Consider the following 27,211-nt stretch of genomic DNA (forward strand, 5'->3'; position numbering starts at 1 on the left):
CCAGCAGAGGCCCAATTAAGGAGCAGGAAGCTCCAGAGTGGTATTCTGTAATAACCGATAAACTAGTTGTTTGGAATCAGATGACGTTGTTTGGTTCTCAGGGCTGAGTGTGCCTGCACCCACTCCACCCCCTGCCCCTGGCACTGCTTCTCTGCCACCTGCCCCCGGCACTCCTTCTCTGCCACCTGCCCCACATCCCACCCACAGCACTCCACTCTCGCCATTCCCAATATCCTTTGCTCCCGCCAGATTTGGAAACTCACTCTCCACTCCATGTTGACAAACACAGTACTGTGCAAAATTCTTAGGCACTCTAGCTATATATATGTGCCCAAGACTTTTGCACAGCACTGCATGCACTTATCAGAACTGAATCTCCATAAGCACTCCCTGCATGCACAAAGTACAGAGACACATTCAGCGACTGGGCTTTAGAAAAAATTCACTTGGATAACACCTGAAACTATTGCCACAAGTGAGAGAATGGTTTAGCCTCATTCTCTCTGGTGTTGTCTGGTGCTGGCTACTACACTGGATGCCAATGACCAGTTCAGCAGTTCAGGGCTATACATACGGTAGTGATGTGGAATAGAAAGAAACTGCAGTAATATTAAATGCACAGTGAGACTTCAAGTGCTTGAAAACATACCAGAGTCAATGGGGTAATCAAAGTACTGGGGATTGTGAAATAGTTATTCAATGGTTGTCTCAGTCGTGGTATCATAGCACCCCATTACTGGAGGTGTTTCCATGGCAGACCAATCAGAGAGGGTCAGTATGCTTGGGAAGGAGACAAAGAAACACCTATCTGACAAAGGACTGCACTACAGATTCTTGGAAAACAATACGTTCTGCCTTGATCTCTCTGATGAACAAATTATTTCACCGCCTGATGTTACTATGATATCTGACAATCTACAGAAAGACTTCTGGCCCCTCTTGTGCATGGACTACTCTCTCCATGGAAGTCAATAGCACGTTGACTCCCAACTTTCTAAATCGTCATCATAGACTTTTACGATGTCTACTAATCTGTCGCACACTAACGTAACAGTAAAGTTACATGGGAGAAGTGTTCAAGAAGAAATGTGTTCAGCATCTGATATCAGTATCAAACTGGCAGCTGTTGACTGTACTCAAATGCTTATAAGACTTTACTTAATAATCGAAAGCCCACTGTGAGCAGGAAGGGTTTCTATTTCCTCATTATGGATTATAAGAAGAACTCCTCCTGGTGAATGCATTGTTTCTGGGAATCTCATATGAGCCCTTCACCCTCAGGGAGATCGCATTGCCAGATCATTCAGCCCCTATCATTGCCTGCAGGGATGGATTCTGGTGAACAAGGGTTGCCCGCTGTTCCTTGACACCTCACACCAGTCGCAGCAGCTAAGCACAGATACAACTAGAGCTACAAAAGTATCGGAAGCATAGTGGAAACCCCCAGTGACATTCTGGAGTTGAGATAATGTTGTCTCTGCCTTTGTCCACAGGCCCGCTGCAAGTATTGAGTGCTCATTATTCCAGGGCATGCTGCACAACCTTGCCAATTGTAGACAGCAGCCGATGCTGGGTGAAGAGCACAGTCAACAGCAAGGGTAAAGGGTGGGAGGTGGGGGGGTGGGAATGCAGTGGCTTCTGAGGTACCAGATGCATCCCTATTTAACACCAACATCCGCTTCTCCAAACTGAGCGCAGGAGGCAAATGTTGGCCACAAGGAATTTAAATGATGCCTTTTACATAAGGAGACTGCCGAATAGTGTTCCCTGGTGCAAATGAAGGGACCCTGTCCACACTCGAAATTGTAGCCCTAACATGGTGCTCAAATAATCAGTTGTAGCAGCTCAGCTGACACATAAAATCCCCTTGTGTCCTGCTGTGCTGGCCCCTGCTCCAGTTACTTAGCAGTTTGCTGCAGCATCTGTAGTACTTCACTTAAAGAACACAGACCTCGCCATGAAATACATTTCCTGCAAGGATCACCACTCTGCCAGTTCAAGTAGGGGCCTACAGATCACAGTGACATGTTTGTAAGGGCATGAATTTTGCTACTGCTCCATTGTGCTGAGTACCACTCCTGGAAGAAACAAATATAGCCTGTAATGCTCTTCTGGTTGGTGTTCCACTAACCCTTCCCTCTACGTGTCCACAGTCCTCCCCACTCACGCTTCCCGAGCCCAGGACTGCTCTCTGGCAAGTATATGTACTGTAAGCTCCTTAGAGTGACCTCGACAGCTCTCTCCTTCCTGTCAGCAGAATCTTTCTCCTTAACTGCATCCGGAGTGTGTGGCCTTAAGGTCTGACACCCTTCTCTGGCCGCTGCACAGCAGGATCAGTGGAAAAACTGCCTGAGGGTTTGCATTGGTTTTCAGGTCTAAACTCCAATAACAACCTCAAATTGATTTTGGCAAACTATGTAATTTTGCAGGGTCCTGATTGCTCACTGCTACCAAATGCAGCCATACTCCAGCATGGCAAAAATGAGTGCAGTATCATTGCAAAGCAACTCCCTTACACCTTGATGGAATTACAATTGTCCACCAAGAAGAAATGATTGCAATTGAAGGTTTAAATTTTTAAAGAATGAAGGTCTCTTCTTCACTCTGACTGAACATATTGCGCAAGGGTTATAAAGCACTAAGCATATTTGGGAGATGGATATCATGACCAAGAGGGCAACCAGATGGTGAGCTCAAGCACTTCAGTGGCTAGTTAACAGTCAGCTACATTTGGTGATGGACTGGGCTCATATTTTCAAGGTGCCACATGATGACTGGTTTCCTTCCATTAATGTGCCATTTGCAATTTTACACTAATGCAGATTATTAAAAAAACATAATAGTCATGTTTTCAAGCTGATACAATGATATTCATACAGTAGATTGTCTTTCATGGCCACTGAATTACAAGTCCAATAAAATAACCATCACCTTACCATGTTACCTTATACCACACACACACAACATAGATGAACACAATACTTGCTAGCTTACTCCATTGGAGAAATCCTATGTAGTTCCTATTCACACTCAGCTCAAACACTAAACTGATGCTGAAATCTCTATGAGAAACTTTAAGAGATATTTTTTCAAATTTAGATATTTTTTTTTCAATTCAGTTTAAGCTGTTTTCATCCTCAGGTGTGCAACAAGGTAACTTTTTTGTACTTTTGCGCACAAGATATTCATGTTTACTTATAATGGGCGGAAATGTAATTGTATAAAAAAAAGCAAATAAATCCAAGTGGGTCCTTGTGTCTGGAAGTAGATTTCATTTTAGAAAAATCTATTTTTGGCAAGCAGTTTCACTCTTAAGAAAAAAAGAGTATTCTAAATCTATGCAACATGATGCAATTTAAAAATAAGCCTAATTGTTGATTTGTTCTTCATACTTTATGTTTTTATCTTGCTATGATATATTTTGCAGTTTTATAATTCAAAAATTCTTGTTTTCCGAACATACAGTTCTATAGAGACAATTCATTACTTTGGCTGCCTGGGGTGAGGGACCCACAGCTGTACAGAAGATTTAACTAATTTAGTATTCCAGTGTTTACGAGAATGGAAGGATTCCAGCTTTCCTTTGCCAGACATTTATATAGGTCACATGCTCCCTTTTGTCACAAGGTCACGTTATTACAGTATTGTATTGTTGCTGATCGCTTTCATTTTGAAAGTAATCAGCAGCTGTTTTGACTTAAGAAATTGTCTGAAGTAGTGTTAAACTTTTACAGTGTTTCAGGTCAATTTTACAGTTGGTTGTAGAGACTAATGCATGTCATGTGGCAGTTAACATTGGAAGGTGACCTAATGCTCTGGCTAGTCACCTTTTCAAAAAAAAACATTAAATTAAATTGAAACATGGGTTTCCCCTTATTCAGATGCCTGAAGAATACTTGGAAAACCTGTTATTGAGTTTTCAAATTAGGTTTTATGAGATTGATTAGCATATTCTTTTCAAAACTCCATAAAATGTTCCATGCCACAGGGTCTAAAGATACTGAAAAATAAGTATTACTCATGAATTTAAAGAATAGTTAAAATTGCGAGACAGGCTAATAAATTCACAAATAGCAGAAAAGCTTTCTCATATATTGAAGATAAATACAGTCAGGACCAAAGCACATAATCTAACTGCAATTAGGTCAAGTTTTGTATTGCAAGAATATTTTGTAGTTTAAGTTTGAGCCATCTGAATTATCTTTCTAGTGACTTATCTGTAAAATGTGCTCCTGAAATTATCAGGTTGTTGTAAAACTCCAGCAAGTCTGTTAATGTCATTAAGAAACAAAACCTCATGTCTGGCTGCTGACACTGGAAAGGGGCTCGCCACCATTAAAATACAAACTTAATTATTACAGAAATAAATGCCTTTTCAAGAAAATGTTTAATTTCAGGTCACACTTTTAATGAAAATTAATGCTAAAAATTGAGAATTCTGGACCCATTATAGATTTTGTCATGAGTAAAGCTGGTAGTATAACTTCAGTTAAAGTCATGCTGAGAAATAAATAAACATCAAGAAATGTGTTTTGAACTAACAGTGTATAAAGCTAAACAAGATCTTGGTTGAAAGGGAAATGTCTGAAAATCTGATGTTTAGTTTAGTACTGGGAAGTGCCAGATGATCTTAACAGCAAGTTAATGAAGGGCACTATTTCTGACAATGGACATTTATCTTTTCCTAGAGCTGCACAAGAAAACTTTACCACATTATATATTTAGATATAGGTATTTCCAGCATTTTCTATTGAGATTTTGAGCAATAGCAGTATTTTGTATTTGATGAAGAAGAATATTGTCAAATACATGCCCAGATAAATTTTGCTTATTTCTTCAAGTGGATCATCTTTGTCCACTGAAATATGTTTAGTGTCAGTATGTCCTATAAAATGTTTTTATCTGTAGACTTTTTAACTGAACCTAAACAAGCTGAATGCAATCAAATAAAATTTTGAGAAAGAGTAGAATATGCGGTCGCCACCTACTTAATGCATGTTTTGCATAAGGAATTGAAAACTAATTCCTAGCCTTTCTGTTTGTGGTACCAGACACCCACATGGTACTATAGGTGATACCACTGTTCAGCTCATGACATATACACCCAGAGCATGCTGCAGACATCCTCCACAAAAAATGCCCGTGTTAGGGTATGAAACTGTTTCTATAGGTGATCTACTGGGGACAGAATGAATTGACAAAAGAATCTTATTATGCAGCAGGTGGTTTGAATCTAGAATGGACTTTGGGGTGGGAGTGGAATTAGATCCACTGCAGGTTTTCAAAATGGCAGACATCCCACCCTGCAAAAACTCATTTCAGGGAGGTAGCACCATCAATTTGCGGGAGACTTCTGGGATGTCTGCAATAGAGTAACTCCTTAGCAGCTGGCCAGCTAGTTTAAATAACGTTAGCTATGCTAATAAATGAATGACACCTGTTAAACTCCCCTCAACATGTCTTAACCCACCGTGGGCAATAGAAAAGTCACTGTTGCAAACAGTGCAGCGAGCAACACTGTCATTATTTTGACCCCTATTAGGCAGGGGTATACTTTAGTGTAGTCTGGGGTGAGGTACATTTTATATTTTTTTTGGAACACTCTGCAATGGCGTGCTCTTGCTCGCGCGCTCTCAAGCGCTCTCGCTTGCTTTCTCTCTTGCTCGCTCTCTCTCCCTCCCTCACTTGCTTTCGCTCTTGCTTACTTTCTCGCTCTCTCGCTCTCTCGCTCTCGCGCTCGCTTGCCTTCGCTCGCGCTCTCGCTTGCTTTCTCTCTCGCTCTCTCTCGCACGCGTGCTCTCTCTCGTGGTCGCTCACGCGCTCTATCTTGCTTTTCTGTCGCTTGCTCTCAAAAAAATTGATTTCCGTGATATTGTATATAATTTGCGGGCATCAGGGAGCCGCTATTAATATGCCGGAGACTCCCGGAAGTTCCGGGAGAGGTGAGATGTCTGAAATGGGCCTGATAAGAATCTGAAAGGGGAGAATTTACAGTGCTAAGGAAAGAATTTACAGAGCTCTACCAGCAGTGCAGTAGATTTACATTAATTGGACTAGCATTATACAGGTGCAGTATGATAGTTGAATGCCCTCTTTACATCATCATTCTACGTTTGCCCTTTTTGCTTCGAAGACCAATACAGGAAGGCTATCCTCTCTGGATTTTAGATTAGATTTTATTCTGGTTGCACTGCAGTTATTGAAAATAGATATTGGTATGTTACTTTTCATTGATTTAATGTTAGGAGAAAACTGAAACATGAGAGATGAATTTAGCATGTTAGACCTATTGCTTCTACTCAATTTAGACCCGGTATGAGCATGAGCATCACTCACCTACTCCTAAACAGTTAGCCTTTCTGATGGAGCAGAATGAGGGAACACGTGTAAAATTTCAAGAAAATACAAAATTCTTTCCAAGTCTATAAATTCCCAGAAGGTTTGCTCATAGTTCTAAATAGCAATATACATTTTTATAACTGGAGCTGTCCTGGATTCAGAATTAGAGTGCATCTACAGTTGTCTCCTCTTGACGCTGATAAATCCCTGGATGTCTCAGTTCTTTAACCTATTACTCTACTGTTACTATTTAACAGAATGCTCTTTATAACTGCTTTCAAGAAGTCAAAGAGGAACTCTGTACATGGAAATGTGCATCCCATTTGCCTGTGGTGTTACAACCAATTGTGCTACAATATAAAAATCATTCAGTTAAATACACACTCAGAGTATGAACAAAGTATCACTTATTTGTACTTGCCTGTATACACAAAACTGACACTGAAGGTTATTTAAGAAGGGTGTCATTTACTGAGGCAATTTTAATAAAAATAATAACCTTATAAAAATAATAACCCAATCAACTCAGTCCATACGCTTTATAATTCTAAATACTCATATCAAATTCCTTCTCAAACTGCTCTTCCAAGAAGAACAGTGACAGTTTCTCCAGAAAATCCACAAACTTAAGTACCTCATCCCTAGATGATATTAGTAAGTGTCTTCTGCAGCTTCTCTAAAACCTTTAAACCTTTCCTCACGTACAGCAGGAGGAACTGGAAGCAATGCATTAGTTGTGTCCAAAGCAATTCCATCAAGGTTCTTCATGTTTTTCTTGATCTTTATATTTTAAGTTTTTATTAATTTGTGCTTATTTTAACCACTTTCAATGAACCGTGGACATATACCTCATTTTTGTACCCAATTAAAGCCTTTAGAATTAAAGTCGCAGAACTGTACATCACAGAAATACAGCCTTTGTCCCTTCGTCTCAGCAATGACATTTAAGCAGACAAACCTACTCCAATTCAACTGTGCCCTCTACTTATTTCTTCAGTTATGCTGACACTGTAAATTCCCTTCTGTCTAAAGTGCTGCCCTTTTATTTCATGGCCTTCAAACTCTATGACGCACAAAAATTGCTGAAGGAACCCAGCTAGTCAGGCAGCATCTATGGAAATGAGTAAACAGTCAATATTTCAGGCCAAGATGCTTCCTTAGAACTGGAAGGAAGGAGAAAGATGCCAGAAACAAAAGGTGGGAGCAGGGGAAGGAGGACTAGCTAGAAGGTGATAGGTGAAGCCAGGTGGGTGGGAAAGGTAAATAGCTGAAGAAGAAGGAATCTGATAGGTGGGGAGAGTAGATCATGAGAGAAAGAGAAGAGGGGAGGGAACCATGGGGTTGTGATAGGCATGCGAGGAGAAAATGCAAGAGGCCAGGTTCAGGAATAGAAAGAGAGGGAAGAAGAAGGGGAAAAATTGCCAGAAGGAGAAATCGATGTTCATGTCATCAGGTTGGAGAATACCCAGGTGGAATTTGAGGAGTTTCTCCTCCACCCTAAGAGTGACCTCATGGTGGAAAAAGAGGAGCCATGGACTGACATGTCAGAACAGGAATGGGGATAGAAATTTAAATGGTTGACCTTTGGGAAATACCACTTTTGGCGGATGGAGCGGAGGTGCTTAAGAAAGCAGTCCCTCAATTTAGGTTGGGTCTCACCAATGTCGAGGAGGCTGCATTGGGAACACTGGATACGATAGATGACCCCTACAGATTCACAGGTGAAGTGTTGCCTCACCTGGAAGGACTGTTTGGAGCCCTGAATGGAGGTAAGGGAGGAGGTGATTGGCAGGTATAGCAATTATGTCTCTTGCAAGGATGTGTGTCAGGAGGGAGATTAGTGGGGAGGGACAAACGGGCAAGGGAATCATGGAAGGAACGATCCTAGCAGAAAGCAGAAAGTGGGATGGGGGAGATAAAGATGTGTTTGGTGGTAAGGTTCTATTGAAGATGGCAGAAGTTGCCAAATTGATGTGTTGGGTGTGGTGGCTCATGGGGTAGTAGGTAAAGATGAGAGGAAGTCTATCCCCATTAAGGAGGCAGGAAGATGGGTAAGCACAGGTGTCTCAGAAATGGAGGAGATGTGGGTGAGGAAAGCATCAATGATGGAGGAAAGGGAGCTCCATTCTTTGAGGAAGGAGGACATCTCCGATGTTCGGGAAAGGAAAGCGTCGTGGGAACAGATGCAGTGGAAACAAGGGAACTGAGAGCGTTTTTACAGAAGACAAAGTGGGAAGAGGTATAGTGTAGATAACTATGGAAATTGGCAAGTTTATAAAAGAAGTCGATAGACAGCTTGTCTCCAGAGAATGGAGAAAAGGGAGAGAGGTGTTAAAAATGGACCAAGTGAATTTAAGGGCAGGGTGGAAGTTGGAGTCAAAGTTGATGAAATTGACGAGCTTGGCATTGGTGCCTGAAGTAGCATCAATGCAATGGTCAGTGTAGCGCAGGAAGAGCTGAGCAGCATTATCAGGTAAGGCTTGGAACATGGACTGTTCTATGTAGCTAACAAGCAGGTTGACATATTTGGGACCCATGTGAATGCCCATGGCTTCGCCTTGAGTTTGGAAGAAGTGGGAGAAGCCAAAGGAGAAATTGTTAATGGTGTGGACTAGTTCTACCAGTTGGTGGGGAGTGGTGATGAAAAGGAACTGGTTGGGAGTTTTGTTGAGAAAGAAGCGGTGAGCTTTAATGCCTTCTTGATGGTGATTAGAAGTGTATGCGGACTGGACATCCATGGTGAAAAAGAGACGGTCAAGACCAGGAAATTTAAAGTTGTTGAGGAGATCGAGAGCATGTGAGGAGAACCAAGGGGAATCGAATGGAGTCAAGGTAGGCGAGGTAGCGGTCAGTGGGGCAGAAGCAAGCAGAGAAAGTGGTCCTACCAGTCAGGTTTGTGGTTCCTGGGTAGTAGGTAGAAACGAACAGTGCAGGGCAAGAGAACTATGAGATTGGTGGCAGTGGATGTAAGTTCTTCAGAGTTGATGGGGTTAGTGGTGGTGTTGGAGACAATTTTCTGTTGTTCCATTGTCGGGGCATTTTCAAGGGGTAAGCAAAAGGAGTTGCCACCTTTCCTCAGCAAGGTAGAGTTTAGTCCACCATACTACAACAGCACCCACTTTGTCTGCGGGTTTGATGGTAAGGTTGGGGTTGGTGCGGAGAGAATGGAGGGTGTAGTGTTCAGAGGGGATAAGATTCGAGGAGGGAGGAGTGCTGAAATCAAGCTGGTTGATGTCTCATCAGCAATTACAGATAAAAAGACCCAGGGCAGGCAGAGAACCAGAGCGGGGTGTCAAAGGAGAAAAGGAGGTTTGGAGACAGGAGAATGAATCAACAGTGTGGGATGGGGAATCCTTGCCAAAGAAGTGGGCATGGAGATGGAGGCAATAGAAGAGCGTGGTGTTGTGGTGGTGTGGAGCTCACTGAGGTGTGGGTGAAGAGGTTACAAAGGTAAGAGCCTTGTCGAGGATAGAATGTTCCACCTCAGAGAGTGGAAGGTAAAGATGTGGCAGGAATCTGACCACAAACAAGAGAAAATCTGTGGTCGCTGGAAATCGGAGCAATGCACACAAAATGCTGGAGAAAGTCAGCAGGCCAGACAACATCTACAAAAGAAAGTACAGTGGTCATTTCAGGCTGAAACGTCAACTGTACCTTTTTTCGTAGATGCTGACTGGCATGCTGAGTTCCTCCGGCATTTCGTGTGTTTCAGCAGAAATTAGAGTTGTGGGGGGTGGGGGAGCAGTGGGAGGAGGCAAAGAGCTATTATGGGGTATTTTGTCAAATAATTTTTGGAAGTCCATATCCAATGCCTTTCCCTCATCAGCCCCCACTCTCATCAATGTAACCATTAATTCCGTCCCTGATATTGTTTCTAGAACTTTTCCCATTATCTAAGTTAAATTGACTCGTCTGTAGCTAACTGGATTTATTCCTGCAATGTTTTTTGAAGTGTCTAAATTTGCAAGTATCAGTCCTTAAACACCACCTTTGATGTTTGGAAGTTATGACCAAATATTATTTAATTAATTCCTTCCTTTCCTTACCAACCAAGGGTGCATTCTATCTGAAGTAGGTGATTTCCTGATCGATTAGGGCTTCAAAGGTGTATAGGGTTACGAGAAGGCAAGTGCATGAGATTGCGTGGGATCCAGGATCAGCAATGGCGGAGCAGACTTGATGGGCTGAATGGCCTAATTCTGCTCCTGTGTCTTATGGTCTTATTTGTCCTCTTTAAGGGCAGTTAGCCTTTCCAGTACTTTCCCTATCAGTTTTAGCCCATCCAGAATCTTCAACACACCATCATTTGCTGAGACTCTGGAAGTTTTTTTCGTAATAAAGAGTGTCCCAAGGTCGCAAACACGAGGAAATCTACAGATGCTAGAAATTCAAATAACACACACAAAAAATGCTGGTGAATGCAGCAGGCCAGGCAGCATTTATAGGAAGAGGTACAGTCAACGTTTCGGGCCGAGACCCTTCATCAGGACTAACTGAAAGAAGGTATAGTAAGAGATTTGAAGTGCTTATTTTGCCCTCCATTTCCAAAATGTTATAGTTTTTTATATGTTGATTATTTAAAACACTAATTTTGTTATAATTGATTTTGACAATACATCCATTATAAAGATCATTGTTTTCAAAATACTCACAATTTATTTGTTTGGTTAAATATTTGTGATCACCATAGCTGTGTTTTTTTAACAGTATCATTGACCCTTAGTGTGCGCCTGCACACAGACACATCACACACACACACACACACACACACACACACACACACATACACACACACACAATCACTTGCTCCCTCCCTCACCCCACCATCTTCCAGCTGCGTGATATAAATAGTGTTGAAATAATACCTCTTGGAAGATTCTTTTTTCAAGTCACTATTCATAACAAATCTGTTTAAAAATGAAAAGTAAAAGTGTAGCAAGGAAAAGAAATTATTAAATATGAAGTATGATGTACTTTTGATTAGCTTTAGAAATGAAAAAAAAATGTTCGTCCTGTCTTAAACATGAGGACAAATTACTTTTTGCACTGAGATTCTTTGGAATTTCTTCTTGAGGAAAGTAATGAATCTCTGGAATTTTCTTGTCCGGAGTACTGTGGAGGCAGTTCATTAACTGTATTTAAAGTGGAGGTAGACACATATTTTGGAAGTTTGGGGAAATGTGGGCTATGGAGAGCTGGTTAAAAAGGAGAGTTGATATGCGGCATAGATCAAACATGATCGTGTTGAATGGCCGGGTAAGCTTGAGGAGCAGGTCACCTGTTCCTGCTTCTATGTTCTTTTGTCCCTTTTTTTTGTTAATATTAATATAGCATTTATATTTAAAATGTTCTTGACTCACTATTCTACTAAAATGCAACATAACCATATTGTACCTGAGAAAACAGCCAGTTGAAAATACTCTGTCAAAGCAAAGCAACCCTCAAGTTCTTACACAAATATTTTTTAAAATATAATTTTGAAGTCTGAAAATGCTTTAACGGTTACCTCAGGTAGTTACATCAGTTACATTAGTGGTAACAATGATGACAGTGAGGATTGACTGAAGAAAGTGGAGAAAATGAGAGGGTTAATGAGGGAAATGCAGTTGAGGCTTTGGATACAGACTTCCATGAGTTATTTGATAAAATTCCACATAATAGGCTTGTCATTGAGTTTGAAGGCCAGGAAATGGAAGGTGTAACCATACGTTACCAATGTATGGTTGTAGTACAAAAATATACAAATGAACAGCCCCTTTACTGTACAATAAAACTATGTTCACTCCCCCTCCCACTTTCAAATCTCTTACTAGCTCTTCCTTCAGTTAGTCCTGACGAAGGGTCTCGGCCCAAAACGTCGACTATACCTCTTCCTAGAGATGCTACCTGGCCTGCTGCATCCACCAGCAACTTCGATGCGTGTGGCTTGAATTTCCAGCATCTGCAGAATTCCTCATGTTCACTTTGTAATTAATGATAGCATTCAAAATTGTAACATATTTAACTCTAAAGTTTCATGAATTTCAATAATCAGTAACTTTTAACATTTTCACATGTACATCAAACATCATTGAATTGGGAAGTGATTGATGGAGTAAAGTAGTTCTAATGAAATGAATGACAAGGATTGAATATGAAAATATAAATTTGTGCAATAAGCATTGCTGTAGAAGATCCCAAAGAACATAAATTTAAACCATTGAGCCCTATGTCAGCACAGGAGGGCTGCAACATTTGGTATGATTTTGCTGTGCATACAATGCATTAGGGACACATTTTTGATTCATCATGGAGACCTGGATTTGACTTTATTCACAGCTGTGGAAATGAATTTCTTCCATTTTCTCCAGGCTGTACTGTTCTAAGTGGAGTGAAACTGTCCATCCCATTCTAAGTGGAGTGAAACTGTCCATCCCACTTTGTTATAAATTAGCCTACAGCATAGAACTGCCCACAATAAGATGTAAATTGGACTGATGTTCACAACCTCATCTAAAGAAGTTACAAAAATAACAGGAGTAAAAAGTGGAAATAAATCGTTCTGCCACAATGGGTAGGTGCTCCTTCTATAGGGATTTTAAGAAGAATTTTGGACCAAAATAGTGGGAATATAATTCTTTAGGTTTACAATATGTTCCTAGCTGAAATGCAGACCTGAAGTCAAATACTGTTTAACTCACCAACAATTAGCTAAGGCTATTGAACACAGGAATTGCAATTAATATACTTGCAACTTAAAGTTAAAGGCTCAGGTAGGTTCATGATATATTGTAGAGCACTATTGCCTGTTTCACTTATTGTTCATCATTGATCCAAACTTCAAAAACTTTGATATGGTACATTTCCTGTGAACCTCCTTACCATATGGAAGTTGTAGGGTTCTTAGTTAACAATCACTCAGGAAATACATTGTGCATTCCAATGTAAATCCTCTGAATTACAGTGAGAAAGAGGACACATACAGCCTGTTGACATTTTGTATCGGGTTTCAGGGTTTAGCAACATTTGATATTTGTTGTACCTGCATCCGTAGAGAAACCGGATATACAAATCCCACTTTATGTCTGCTGTACTTTATTTCATGTTTCTAGTCATAGCCTGGAGTGCAGAACTGTGTACAACTGGGTTTGGCTAATGGTTTTAAAGTATTCCGAATCAAAACATTAAGTTCAAGCAAAGTTAACATTTTTTTTTATACCCTGTCTTTTCAAGTCTTCAATAAGAGTTAACGTTTCAGCTCTTGTTAAAAGTACCTTGAATAACCTGCCACAACAAAATAAGACTGTCTTATCTGATGCACGTCTTGGGTAGTTTTTGTATTGTAACTTTCTGTTCTGTTATGATAAGATTTGATAAGATCACCCTCACCAATCTGTACAACAGTCTGTGGTGCAGACAATTCTATGACAGAATTAGAAAGCACCTTTTATTTGCAGCAAGATTAAATTAAAGTTATCAATGCAAAGTAAACTAATTCTTTTGAAGTGGAAATAAATTGCATTTGATTTTAAGTAGGTGCCCCTAACATCTATGGAGTCTTTCAGCAAAATACTGAGATTGATGTATAGAGACAAAAAAGAAAAATGAACCTTTCAATGGGAAAGGAAAGACAAAATACATTTTGCTTTGCACTCCACCACCTTTATCAAAAAATTGCATTTTCAATAAAGAGTTGAATCACAAAGGATTAGATTTATTTTCCCTTCCTTTTTCCCATGAGGTACAGGCTGCCCCGTGTTAAAAAAGCCTGATTATTGACATGTCCTACATACAAAAAAGATCCTATGTTATTAAATTCAGAAGTCTGAAGTGTGTAAATACATAATTCCTATTAAACTACTTTCTGATCTCTCTAGAACTTCCTACTAGTCGATCTTATTAGCCTTGTGTGCTTTCGATGCCACTTGTTATAATACTGTGGAGGTGGGGTTACCATATTGAGTGATTTTTGTGTTTTCTCCGACTCATGGACAAAATCAATTTATGGACATTTTTTTAAATGGAACCTGGTCATTACCCAGGGGCAGTCTGTACCACAAGAAGTCTTGAGGTTGTAGGGGTGTATTTGAATAGAGGGCAGATACTATCTACAATGCAAAGATTTATTGGTTTGGCAGAAATTTTTAAATGCCATATACGATTGCTATAATATCAAAGGTAGCTTTTTGGTTTACACCAGTAAGTGCAGATATTTTGGGGCCAATCTCCCAATAGAAGGTGAGCATCTGGAGCTCAGCAGCGCACCCTTCAGTCCATCCACCATCTGATAAGCAAAATTTTGTGAAACACGTCTCACCTGAATGGCCAAAAGAGCATTGTGTTTTTAGTGGAGTGCAAATTTATCATCAATGGGAGGAAAACATGCTATTTACAACTTCACTCTTTGCCAGTTCTCCATTTCCGGCAATAACTCCCTCTTCTTTTAGAGTGCTTAGAAAATCAGTGAAGGAAGATTCAGAGCTTGGCAGGGATTTGAGGTAGTGTTCGGAGACCATTCAGAAATCTGATGGCAGAGGGGAAGCAACTGTTGCTAAAACAGTGAGTATGGGTTTTCAGGCTCCTGTACTTCCTCCCTAATGAGAAGAGAGCATGTTCCAGATGGTGAGAGTCCACAATGAGGGATGACACCTTCTTGAGGCACAACCATTTGAAGATGTTGTTGATGGTGGAAGGCTTGCGGCCACGATGGAGCTAGCTGAGTTCACAGCCCTCTGCAGCCTCTTTTGAACCTGTGCGTTGGAACCTCCATACCAGGCATTGATGCAACCAGTCAGAATGCTCTCCAGCATATGGGCTATGGGTAATTGGCCCATACTTAGTAATTTCTAAGGTAGGACATGTTTGGCACAACTTTGTGGGCTGAAAGGCCTGTATTGTGCTGTAGGTTTTCTATGTTTCTATGTGCTTGCAATATGATCGTACCAACAAGAAATTTTGGTGGCAGGAGCTCTGCTTGCTGACGCAAGAACAGTAAGTTCTGTAGGAATGTTGACCCTTGTGGAGAAGTCCCTATACCATTCTGGGTCCTCTTGCTTAAATGGGTGGCTTGGGCAGCAGTTCTTTTTTTTCGTTTTCTGATAAGACTGGGCTAAGAAAAGTCCCTAAGGAAGTCGTACTGGAGGTGATGGAAGGATATGCCCCATTATCACAGCTGCAAAGACAAGGTCAATAAGTAGTAATAAATCCATCTTCAGGAGCAGCAAGCTGACTTTAGTCATTTACATGAGATCTGGATTGCCATTCCCTTCCCAGTTTCCTATAATCCAAATAAGATGGATGGGATATTGGAGCATATTCAAGCCAGTGTTAGACTGCCAGTAATTATTTCAATTATGAAATACACACAAGTGAAAGTAATCAGCTACAAACTAATATTATTGGTAACTTATTAACCACTAATTGCCAAGACTAAAATTAAAGGGCAGAGTTCTAGAGGGCAAAGATTTAGGGTAAGGAATATAATCTTTAGAGGTGTCTGAGGAAGATTTTTTTCCACCCAGTTGGAATTCAATGCCTGAGTGGGTGATAGAGGCAGCTACTCTTTGAACATTTAAGAAGCATCTAGATGACCACCTGAATTGCCAAAGCATAGTAGATGGAGAACACATACAGGTAAATGGGTGTTAGTTGGTCAACATAGACAACTTGTTTCAGTGTTGTAAAACTCTAAATTTTACAAGCTTTCCCCATAGCACCTTTGGTTTCTACTGATCAGCTAAAGGACTTGGAAGAAGTCAAGTCTAAATAAAGCCTGTGATTCTCAGAGTAAGCCTTTGTATTACAGAAGGTCTCAGAGCTGAACTGTGCTTTTCCATAGCTACAGTAAGTAGAATGGATGAAATTCATTCCAGGATTGTACTAAATAGATTGTCATGGATTCAAGTTCCAGCAAGCTGCATAAGCATCTTCTCCCAACCCCTGGCTCAAGATGTTTTGTGACATGTACCCTGCCCTGCATTACTTCCTTCCCATTCTCTGACTTCTCCTTTAGCTTTCTATGTTGTCATAATTGTTTCTGCCCCTCTATTGCCTGGCTTCATTTAAGATTATATTTATCAACCACTTTGATCAGAAGTTTAGTTACCTAGCCTTGTAGCTTGCTCTTTGACTCTGGTATCTATTTTTTTAATTTTTGATTGATCATAAATCTTTGCAGTACCATCTTTGTCACTTATTCAAGCTGTAGGTGCTGTGATTGCCATCTTACAGTCAGCTGTGCAAAGGAGATCATTGATGCTAATCAAGCCAAATTCACTCATCTTCCCACTGACTCACCTGATCAATTATTATCTTATTACTGGAATCTGATCCACTTCTCTGATTTTGCATTTCTTTATAGCTAGTTCTGCATATTCCATGCTGATGCATATTAACATTTTATGGAATAATATCAATGGCAGTAGAGGTCCTAAAGGCAACAACTCTCCTCAACCCTGAGCCATTGTTTTGACTTTTTCCATGGATATTTTGCCACCTGCCCTTCCCAATGGATTTTAGACCAGAGGGGATATCACAATCAAGATTATTAATCTAGCCAACAGGTACACATGTTCTCACCCAGCTCAGCGTGGTATTTAATTGGACTGAATATTGAGGGCTTGTATTTTCCTTCCCTGGAATAATGTAGTAAAATGTGTTTATTTCCAAACCACGCAGTTGAGTTCAAAAACAGCACAGTGCATTTATACACCGTACCAAAATATCGGAAGGCTCTAAGGCAGTGTTACAGAAGCATTATCAAATAATAATTTAAGGTGGGGGCTTATATGGGAGGCAGGGTTTGAGGGTCAGCACAACATTGTGGGCCGAAGGGCCTGTACTGTGCTGTACTATTCTATGTTCTATAATTGGCACCAATCTTTGGTGCAGCTATCAAAAAGTAAAGGAAAGACTTGGTTACAGCAGATAGCCAAAGTGAGTGGGGACTGGAGAGTGAAGAGGCAAGCGGAATTTGTGGCAGGCTTTGAATTTCGTGCAGGAGGCAGGCAGACTGAAAGAGAGGAGACAAGCAATGAACAGATCTTAACAGAGGAATGAAATAGCATGGACTATTGGTCCAGAGACATTACAAAAAAACAAACCCCTCAACACTATTATTGCTATGGCTACTAGGAAATTTCTACTTAGTAAACTAATAACATGACATTAGTCATCTAGCATTGATATGAGTGGTCATGAAGACTTATTTGCACACTGTTATCCATTGGAGAAAGAATGGCTGCTTGATGTTCTGCACAGACAGGGTAGGTCAAAGGGCCTTTGTTGATGCAGTAAAGTTCTGAGACAATGGTTTGCACTGTTCTTCCTCTGGCAGAAACGTGGTGTCCTCTGTTCTCCACCTTGTCCAGCCCAAGACCTTAAGAACAGGAAGAACAGTTGCTTGCTGTCTTTGGTGTTCAGCTATAACAGTACACACAACTTCAACCTCTGGTCATGGCCACAACTGTCCTTGAAGGTCTCAGACTTGACCCATCAATTGTTTCACTTTCCACAGATACTGCCCTACCCACTGAGTTTTTCCAGCATTTTCTGACTTTGATCAGTGCCATCTATCATTAGCTACGTTAGCTCTATGGACATATGCTAAGTAAAATATACTGTAAATAAAATAATTTCTGTGACCACCTTGTGGTGTTAATGACATTGTTTGCAGTGTTTGATGGTTGAAGTGGCAGTGAGTTAGTTGCCCCTCACGATCCCTGTACCCATTTTCAGCACTACCAGATTTAATACGCACAGTGTGACAGCTGTAATTGGATATAATTGACAAATCTGCCTTCAAGTCTATCTTGGGCTAGATGTTAAATTAAACTGGGTGAAATCCTTCCAGATAAACATTTCATGAGCTTCTGTGTAGGCCGTGGTTCTTGAAAGGAATTACTAAATTAAGATATTAGACCATAGGCAATAGACACTTGATGCAAAGTATCTGTGAGGTAAATTGCTGCCTTCTACTATCTGTATTAAGAGAAATTGGATTTCTCACCAACCATTTTGTTATTGCATCTGTTCTGGATTATTGTTTTATCTTGTTGTTTTATCAAGTAGGAAGGCTGAGAGCATACTGCCTGTGTTAACAACTGCAGCTGAAAGAGTATTGTACAATTTCTGGTTCAAAAGATTTAATTTTCTGATAATTTGTCAAGGAGCATCTCATGATGGTACTTAGTGTTTGTTTATTTCTGAGCATCCATCTAATACTGTAACTACAATGTTTGTGCTATAGTTTTTCATTTGCTACTAGTCATCTGTGAAATGGCAAAAAATAAAATGTTTCAGTTACAGGCACAGATACTGAAGGAAGTTTGGTAGTCATGTGGAGATGAATTTTAAGCCTGCCATTTTGTTAGGAGTATGGCTTGAGACCTAAAATTGAGGGGGGAAAGACTTTAACGAGGTCGTAGATCTTTTCCCTTTAATCTGGGGACAGCACATGATATGATCGTACTGTGACATTGTTTAATTTTTTGCAACTGCACAACTTCACACGCAAGAGAATAAAATATAAACTACACCTTCAGAACCATCTGGTTCATTTGCAAATTCAGAAAATATGCCACATCAGCATCCCATTCAATGAATGAATGAATTACGTTTTCTTTGAAACGAATACTTTAGAATGGCCATTTATACAGTATATTCACTGGTTAAATACTTTATTATCTCACCACTTTAAAACACTCTTTAAAATAATTTTCAAATAAAAGACTTTTCTCTCTTAAGATTCTTTCCATTAGTTGAATTTACAGTTGTGATATACTGTATACTTATGTCCATAAGCGCTAGTAAGTAAAGTATTTCAATAAATTTTAATTTTAATCACAATAAATGCTAGCTACACTTTGAATTTATTTAAGAAAAATATCTTTTAATGATCAATTACCCGAGTTCTTCACTCCCCCCACCCAAAAAGTTTACATCAAAAAAACTCATTATTAAGACTTGTTATATTGGAACCTGGATGCTCATACCTGTATACGTAAAGCTGGCGTGTGTGTCAGACAGTGAAAGAGAATGGTACAGCGCTGGCTCATAGTTTTGATGGCAAGTAAATTGATAAACATTTTGGGTCCATTCAGTTTACAAATATACTTTAATTTTCTTACTCATATTTTATGGTTTAGGGAACTTGTATAAATCCCTTTGCTGTGTTGAACTGAGGCTCAATGCTAAGTACATTGTGTTATAAGTTTATCTTCTACCAGACTATTATCAAAGCTCTGTGATTCCAGAAGGGGTTGAAAGAATTAGCATAAAATATAATTTTGGCTATAGCAAACCAAAAGTGACCTTCTTTTGTTAGTTTTAAACAATGCCCTCTCCCAGTTGGATTGGGAACCTTGCAATTCCCTATGTCATCATCAGCATTATTTAAAAGATGGTACACACAGTGACATCTGGGAGCCAATTCATCATTTAATTAAATTATCTGGTAATGAAATCTTCTGTAATGAGATTAATCTAAATTATTTATCAGGAGCTGACACAGGCGTAAGACTTGGTTAATAATAAATGAGGATTTTGTCTGATCTGCTTCCAAAAGCAGCACTCACTTCACCAACTAAATAGTGTTCTCTCTTCATTTTGATATTGGAAAATATACAGAAACGTATTTTCAGACCTGATCTGTGGGAGAGGAGTAGGTATGGCATAGAAGGATGGAGGAACAGGTCAAAATAATAGAATAAAGCAGTGATACATTTCTCTATACAGTAGGACATGACTCAAGCTGTGGGTCATATTTCTCCCTGTCAGGAAGGTGGTTTGCTTGCTTGCAGAAAGGTTCCCAGGAGAATGTGTTACTATGCCTGAAAGTAGATAACCATGGTAGCACCGTAAACTTAAAAAAAAATTAGAACTAAGAAACAGTTATTATATTAACTATCCATACAAAAAGCTTTGCAAGGTTTGCCAATATTTATTATTAATAGCCGAATAAGTAAAATCTCAAGGCTTGTTGAAGATCTCAAGAGCTCCCAAACTTTTGTATTAAATGCATCCCCATGATATGTTGTATTTTATTCATGATAAGGAAATTGTTTAGTGAAACTAGGGTGACGTGAAATGCATTTTGGAGAAAAGCAGAAAAATAACATCCTAGTGAAATTGTTAAAACTCATGAAGTAGTACTTACAGCGCCATCTGCAGGACATACCTGCTAGCTTACTCATGATAAAGTGTGCATCTTCTCCATGGCTTATTTTAAATTTTGTTACATTTTTCAAACTATTGTTTCAATTTACATTGTTAAACTTGAAAATGGCTGCAAGAAAGTTTTATCCATCAGGAATGTATTTATTTTGATTTTCTCTAGTTTTATACTAGTACAGCTCATTAAGTATTTTTAGCATTAATTTTCATAGTAATCAGGCATTAGATGTTTATTAATTATTTCAAAGTAACACTAGTCCTGCAAAATACATTAGCATAATGGAATTAAGAGAGGTTGAAAGATTCAACCCACAAATGAATTACCTCGATAATTCAGCTTACTTCTTTTATTAATCCAAACATCCGGAAAATGGGTGCTTTGGGATTTGTTTCTAAACCTCAGCAACTTGTGAAGCCGATTGCAAGGCATGAAAAATATTTTTAAAGTATTAGTAACTAACTTGTGCCTCTCTGCTGAGCCAAACGTCTAAATGTTTTTAAAAGTACAACTTCATTATACTGTATCATCAGAACAATGATAACAAAATAAAGTTTAACTCCTAGTGAGAGAAAAAAAGATTGTTACTTAAATCAACTATAGCATGGCTAGAAATGAAAGTAGACATTTGGCTAAATGCAAGGAAATTCCTTAAATTTCTTTGATTCGCCTGTATTCCATTAGCTTTCTGGCAATATCTTTGAGTACTTGGCCAGAGCTGATGTTTACCTGTGTGCTGTTGAAGAAATATGACAAGGGCTGCAGCTAATAGCATTCTAATTTTTTTTAGTAGTCTAGGTATTTCCTGAAGGGATCGACGCTTTCAGACAAAAATGCTTCTTTCTGCAGACAGGGTGACTGCCGAACTGTGTTTCCACAACACAGTTACAGACTTATCCAGCAATCCTGGCTGCAGAACTGCTTGTGCGCCTCCGCTTCCAGCTCTGGTAGTTTGCTGTAAAACTAACTGAATTGCATATGCTGTGTCTGAACTTCATCTTTTGTTCGCAGGTGATGTACTGCTGGGTGCTTTTAGTTTTTTTTGATTTTATAATCCATATTTCTCTCTTGTATTTAGCACAGCCTTCATGTTACTGATGTGCCACAAATTGGCCAGGGTGATTTGGCACTATCTATGACCGCACTAGATTACCGTGCAATGCCCTCATTTGTTCAGAAGTTGACAGTATGTTTAAAACAGATTGTGACTCAGTCAGATATTCTGTACATTTTATGAGCGGCGCATGCAGTTTAAAATAGGTTTTGAACACAGTGCACATTGCCTGAAATGCAAAGTTAACACACGTCCTTATTCTTAAATTTCTTATGGTAAGAAATATCACTTACGGGAAACTGCTGAAATTCAGCAGTATTCAGTTCAATTAATATTTTATACATTTTTTAAAACGTGCTCTTCACTCAGCAGAGGATGCCCTTTTCTAATTGACACTACAAACCATTTTAGTTTACTTATACCTCATTATGCATTAAGCAGCACACTTTTGAACTGAAAATAACATTTAAGAGAATTTTTTGGTCTCTCATTTCTATTAATAAAATGCTTGAGTTGTCAAAGTGATGGCACAGATGTTCTAATCTGTACTGACACCACTTCCTAACACAGCACATCAATCATGTGTTATTATCCTTAATAGAACTTGGACATTTTCCGTCACTTAAACATTGCAGTGGTGACAAAAGTGAACCAGAAATGTGCTGCAGGTGTAACCTTCACTCAAACCACAGCTGTGACAGGCTTCCAAGTGGAGTCCACCATGGAGAAAGGGTGCCATCTTCAGTCCTTTCCCTCCTCGGTTTCAGTCGGTATTGCAGAAATTCTGTGTGAGTTTAGGTAATTTGGGAAATGTGTTTAGTTTAATTCTGCAATTGTATTTGCTTAATTTTGCCGCATGGATTTCACTTGCTTTTTCCACCTAAGCTTTCTGTAAGTGTTCTTAAGTTTTCAATTTAGAGTAACAATTTTTAACAAAAATTAACAAATTACTTTTTACACCACTGGTTTATTTTCCATAGACTTCCTGAAAATATTATTTACAAATTCAGTTCATCTGTATACACTCCAACTATTCACATGCAAAAGTCATCTCTGGATCTTTGTTTTCCAAGGTTGTTTCTTTATTTAATTTATGAAGGAGCACAAAATATTGTGAGATCTCTTCAACTGTACTTATAATTTTAAAGAGCTATAAAATGAAAATGGTTCTACTAGTCAATAAATTATAAGAAGAGCAATTCATTTTAAAGTAATATTTATATTTCCTGCAATCTATCTAATTTTTAAACATCTGCAAGGAAAATCACATCGTATTCTTGGAAAAAAAAATAAAGTTCCGACTGTGAATGAAACTTCACATTCTAAAGAGCAGATGCGTCACAATATGACAGCAGGCTAGCAGAGGCTGGGGATGTGGCTACACCAATGAGCCCTGGGATAAATGCAGCACATTATATATCCAGTGAAAGACAGAAGCTGTTGACGAGGTGACCTCTGAATGTAAGTCAGCTTGCTATAAACAGAAGAGTGTGGAAAGCTATTGGTCAGCCTGAAACTTGTTTACTATGCTGAGTATCCTCATGGTAAACTTAAATCAACAGCACTGAATCTTGGAACATGATTACAGCTTTAAAAGGGAAGAAACCAACAGAATAAATACCAATAATACTATTATGAAAATAACCATTTGGGGAAATTCAGAACTTGCAGTACATTTGAAACATTGAACTGGTGACCAAATTACCTAAGTTAAAGAGAAAACAAATCTTCCTTGCAGAGGTGAAAACAAACGAACATTTTGGAGTTTTAACTGAAGAGCTGTGTATTTTTCTGGTAAGACATACCTTCAATTTTTTTGCTTTGTTTCCTGTAAAACAATGAGGTCGTTGTTTCACGTATTCAGCGCAAGGTCTAGGTAATTGAACAGCTTACCTGAGAATCGTTTCCTCTATTCCATTCAAAATCGTACGTCAAGGTGGATGTTATATTGTGAATGTAATTCTAAAGTATCTTTGTTAAATCAGTGGAGTGAAACTAAATTGTTTATAACCTGGCTGATTCATTTCTGGGAAAGTAGAAAAAATAATTCTTGAGGTTGCTGGTGTTCTTCAATATATGCATCCATGTGGTTTGTTGGTGAAAGGCAAGCTCATGTTATAGAGATAGGTTACAGTATTTGTAACACAAGAGTGTCCTATTACTATTGAACTGCAGAACATATTTTTCAGTTTATTGTAGAATAAATTTTTTCACTTGACACATTGAGAATCAAGTTCAATTAATTCTACTCTTCAGCAAGTTTCTCCTATTGCAATGTTCCATTTTTTACTCTTTAAATTGCTTACAAATATGATCAGAAATATTTTTTAATTTTGAGCTTTCAGCTATGTAGGTAGACTTGTATTAGGCCTGTGCAAACCAGTGAGGAAGAAATCTGAATTTGTATTTCATCCTATCTATGATGATTCTGATAACAATTTGTTAAAAAGAAGTTAAGATATGTGGAAGAAGATTTAAGTTATATATCTTTTCGTAATGATAACACAAAGTGTAGACCTAGAAACCTAGAAAATGTAACTGAAATGTTTGATGAAATTGTAATTTCATTTCCAGTTGAAGTATTATAATTACAGATAAACACATTGAAGCATTTTCAGTAGGAACATACAGGAATAATTCGTGACAATCTGGTAAGCAATCAAACTGTTCCATCTTTAATTTGCTTATTGATCAGTTCATTACAACAAGCCTAGGCATTAAGAATATAATTTGTGTTTGGAGCAACAACATTCAAAACTGCTTAAAACCAAGTTTCAGATTAAAAAACAACTCTGGTGCTTACAATCTGAACCCATGTCATGAGTTGGCAAAGCATTTGCTGACTTCTTGAAAGTCTGCTTCATTCACGGTACACAACCAGAGAGAGGTTACCACAGGAGTGTCTCGTTATCATGCTTGTGGAGGAAACAGAATACCACAGACTGGGCTCTTCTGTGTTTGAAATCTGGTTTTTTCCTTGAGGGCTTTGGATTGTTTTGAAAACCTGGCTTCTGTTTTCATTGTAATAACAGGTATGGCAGTGTGTAAAAGAGAAAGTCTTCCTGTCTCATTTAGTTCTATAGGGAAATGCTGTGAGACAATGAAACAAACCAGCGGTTGGTGATTAAAGCAAGCAGAATTTTGTGTGGATTGCCTTGTTGTAGTTCTTCTATATATGTTCTTTCATGGGAGTGTAACTTAAAGTTTAGCTGTAGTGAAAAATATACTGTGTTACCGTGTGTGTTAAGGATATTGACGGATTATTTTGCCAAAATAAGTACAGAGGTGCACGTTGAGAGAAATGCAGTTAACGTTTGACACTTACTTGAAAGTAAACTTTAATAACTGTGCAGAAACTTATTATTTTGTGTAGAATACTGCAACTCTAGTTGCAGTTTGATTTCTTTCCTTGTCAGAAAAAAAATCGCTTTGTGGCTTGTACCAATTAAACTTTAAATACTTTAGTCTGGCATTGCATTTTAAATAAATTTGATCATATTTATTTTGAAGCTCAATAATGAGTACATACAAGTTTATTTTGCATGCAAACATTTTTATAATGCTTCTTATTTTATCAAAAATGTTTTCTTTGTCTACTCTCCTAAATTACTAAATAAGGCAATAGCTATATAAAACGGATCAGGATTGCAGTCTTCAAAGTGGTAGAAATAAATAATTTTTGAGACTAAATGTTAGCTACATTTTCTTTTGAATATGATGTTTCAAAACTTGTTTGAATTTTACCAATAGTTACATAATTTTGAATTCCTTCTGAGTTATATGTAATTTTTAAATGGATTATCTTTATTCTAGAATGTCAGTTATTCACTGAAGTTTGCTTCTTTCATAATAAATAATTAACTAGAAGGTATACAAATATATATAATTCAAAACTCTTGAAATCTCTTGATATAGATAATTCCTGAGGGGGGGAAGTCTTTTTACATATTTAATTGCTTCCTTATTTACAATTTGTTTGCTAAATAATTTCCATCCACGCTCTGTAATTACAACAAACTGTGAAAGCTTCTATTATTAGGAATATTTTGCATGTTACAAACCAAAAACATTGCAGTTGCCCTCTTCATGATTTTATCAGTTGTTTCTTATGTTAATTTGTCACATGCGACTCTGTCATTATTTTACTTGCATGAAATAAATTTAGTATTGTGTTCTGATAAATTTGAGGTTATTTTTTGACATTTCCTTTTCATATCTATAAATACTGTTTAAAAATTATCTCCACGATTTCCCCTCAATTTGTTAATTTAGAACCATACATTTGGATTAGTATGTGGGCTAGTAGAAAACAACAGCGCCATTTAAGGGTCTGTAGGAAACATTTTACTTAAGCCTTTGCATAAATTTATTTTGTTGAAATAATTGAAGGTCATACCAGAGAATTCAAGTGAGGTTGAAGGAATACAGAAAGATTTAAAAGCATAACAGAATAGTTCATTTAATTATAATTATCCAGAAACTAATTATTCATAGTTTCCCACACTTGCAGCAGACTGTAGTATGAGATCTTTAGTATGTGCCAGCATCTTTTCAGACTGGGAGCCTTCCTGAGTTTATGCTCACTTTGGTTTTAAAGTTGAGTACAAGTTTGTCTATAACTTTGGAGTAACATGTTATATTAAGATACATAGTCTTTGATGTTTAACTTGAATCCTGTTTATTTGAATTTTAATGGTAATTTTAATTTCCAGGTTATTTTCTTGGTACTAAAAGTAGGTCTTTAGTTGCATGTATTTTGTTAAGATATTTAATACATAGACTATAAAAATTCTGAGGTTTATTGAAGTTTTCTGTTATACATTTTATTCTTTTTGCATTTCTTCACAATTGTTTATATATTTGGTTAGTGAACACAACTGATATGTGTATGAATCTCTGTATTTATGAGGCATAACTCCACACAGTAAACTGCCAGGCTGCCACGTTAAGCAATTTATTAGAGGATAAGGAACAGGGAATTCTTCGGTTTAATATTACAGCTTAATATTGGGTGCTGAGATTTTTATAATAAAAGATTGTGTCATGAAAAGTTGACCAACACAAGGTAAAAACTACATCACATTTCAGTTCAATTGCTAGGAAAATGACTTGCAGACAGTTTATTTCTCTGTTACGATATATATCTTTGCTTCTGGAGGATTCCTAATCACATTTCTTAAAATCTATGTAGAACCACCAGTGTATCTGACGTATTAAGTGTATTTATAGTGCCACAATTTCTGTTTTGGTTGACTTATAATAATAGTTAGCACTAATGTTTTCTTTTTGACTTGCCTTCTTTTTCATGTGCAAGTCTTTAACATTGCTAGTAGCTCTAGTCTTTTGGATTGAAGACTTTTTTAAAAGTTTCATCTCTCACAAAGCTCACACAGAACCAGGTACACAAGTCAGAGAAATACACATGTTCAGCTCTTATGAGTAGGTACATTAACTCCATAACTTTCATTTGGTCCTCATTACTTAGTATCAGTAACAGGGTTGGAACTCAATATTCTACAAAAAGCCCCTGGAATGATCGGTCACCTTCGAACAATCTCCAGTGACCAATTGTTCGGCCAGCTAAACCTCTGAATTTGAACAAAAGGCTGGGATTGTTGCATTGCCATGCACCCAGTCAACTTTGAAATGTAGTTTCTTATCTCTCATCA

At 38.3% G+C, this 27,211-nt stretch overlaps 1 protein-coding gene across 12 annotated transcripts in view; it reads left to right on the forward strand.

Annotated features, from left to right (window-relative positions):
• eya4 (EYA transcriptional coactivator and phosphatase 4) overlaps positions 1–27,211 on the forward strand; it is a 454,812-nt gene that overhangs the window by 172,466 nt on the left and 255,135 nt on the right. The window contains exon 3 of one of the 12 annotated variants that reach the window (XM_072249881.1): positions 23,281–23,336. The exons of 9 other annotated variants lie outside the window; for them this stretch is intronic. The gene's annotated coding sequence lies outside the window, so the exon portion shown is untranslated. Of the gene's footprint in view, positions 1–23,280; positions 23,337–24,552; positions 24,575–27,211 lie in introns of those variants that run through there. 2 more of the 12 variants (XM_072249834.1, XM_072249843.1) reach the window with 2 other exon arrangements.

This window comes from Mobula birostris, chromosome 2 (assembly GCF_030028105.1).
Source record: "Mobula birostris isolate sMobBir1 chromosome 2, sMobBir1.hap1, whole genome shotgun sequence".
In the NCBI taxonomy this organism is placed as follows: domain Eukaryota; kingdom Metazoa; phylum Chordata; class Chondrichthyes; order Myliobatiformes; family Myliobatidae; genus Mobula; species Mobula birostris.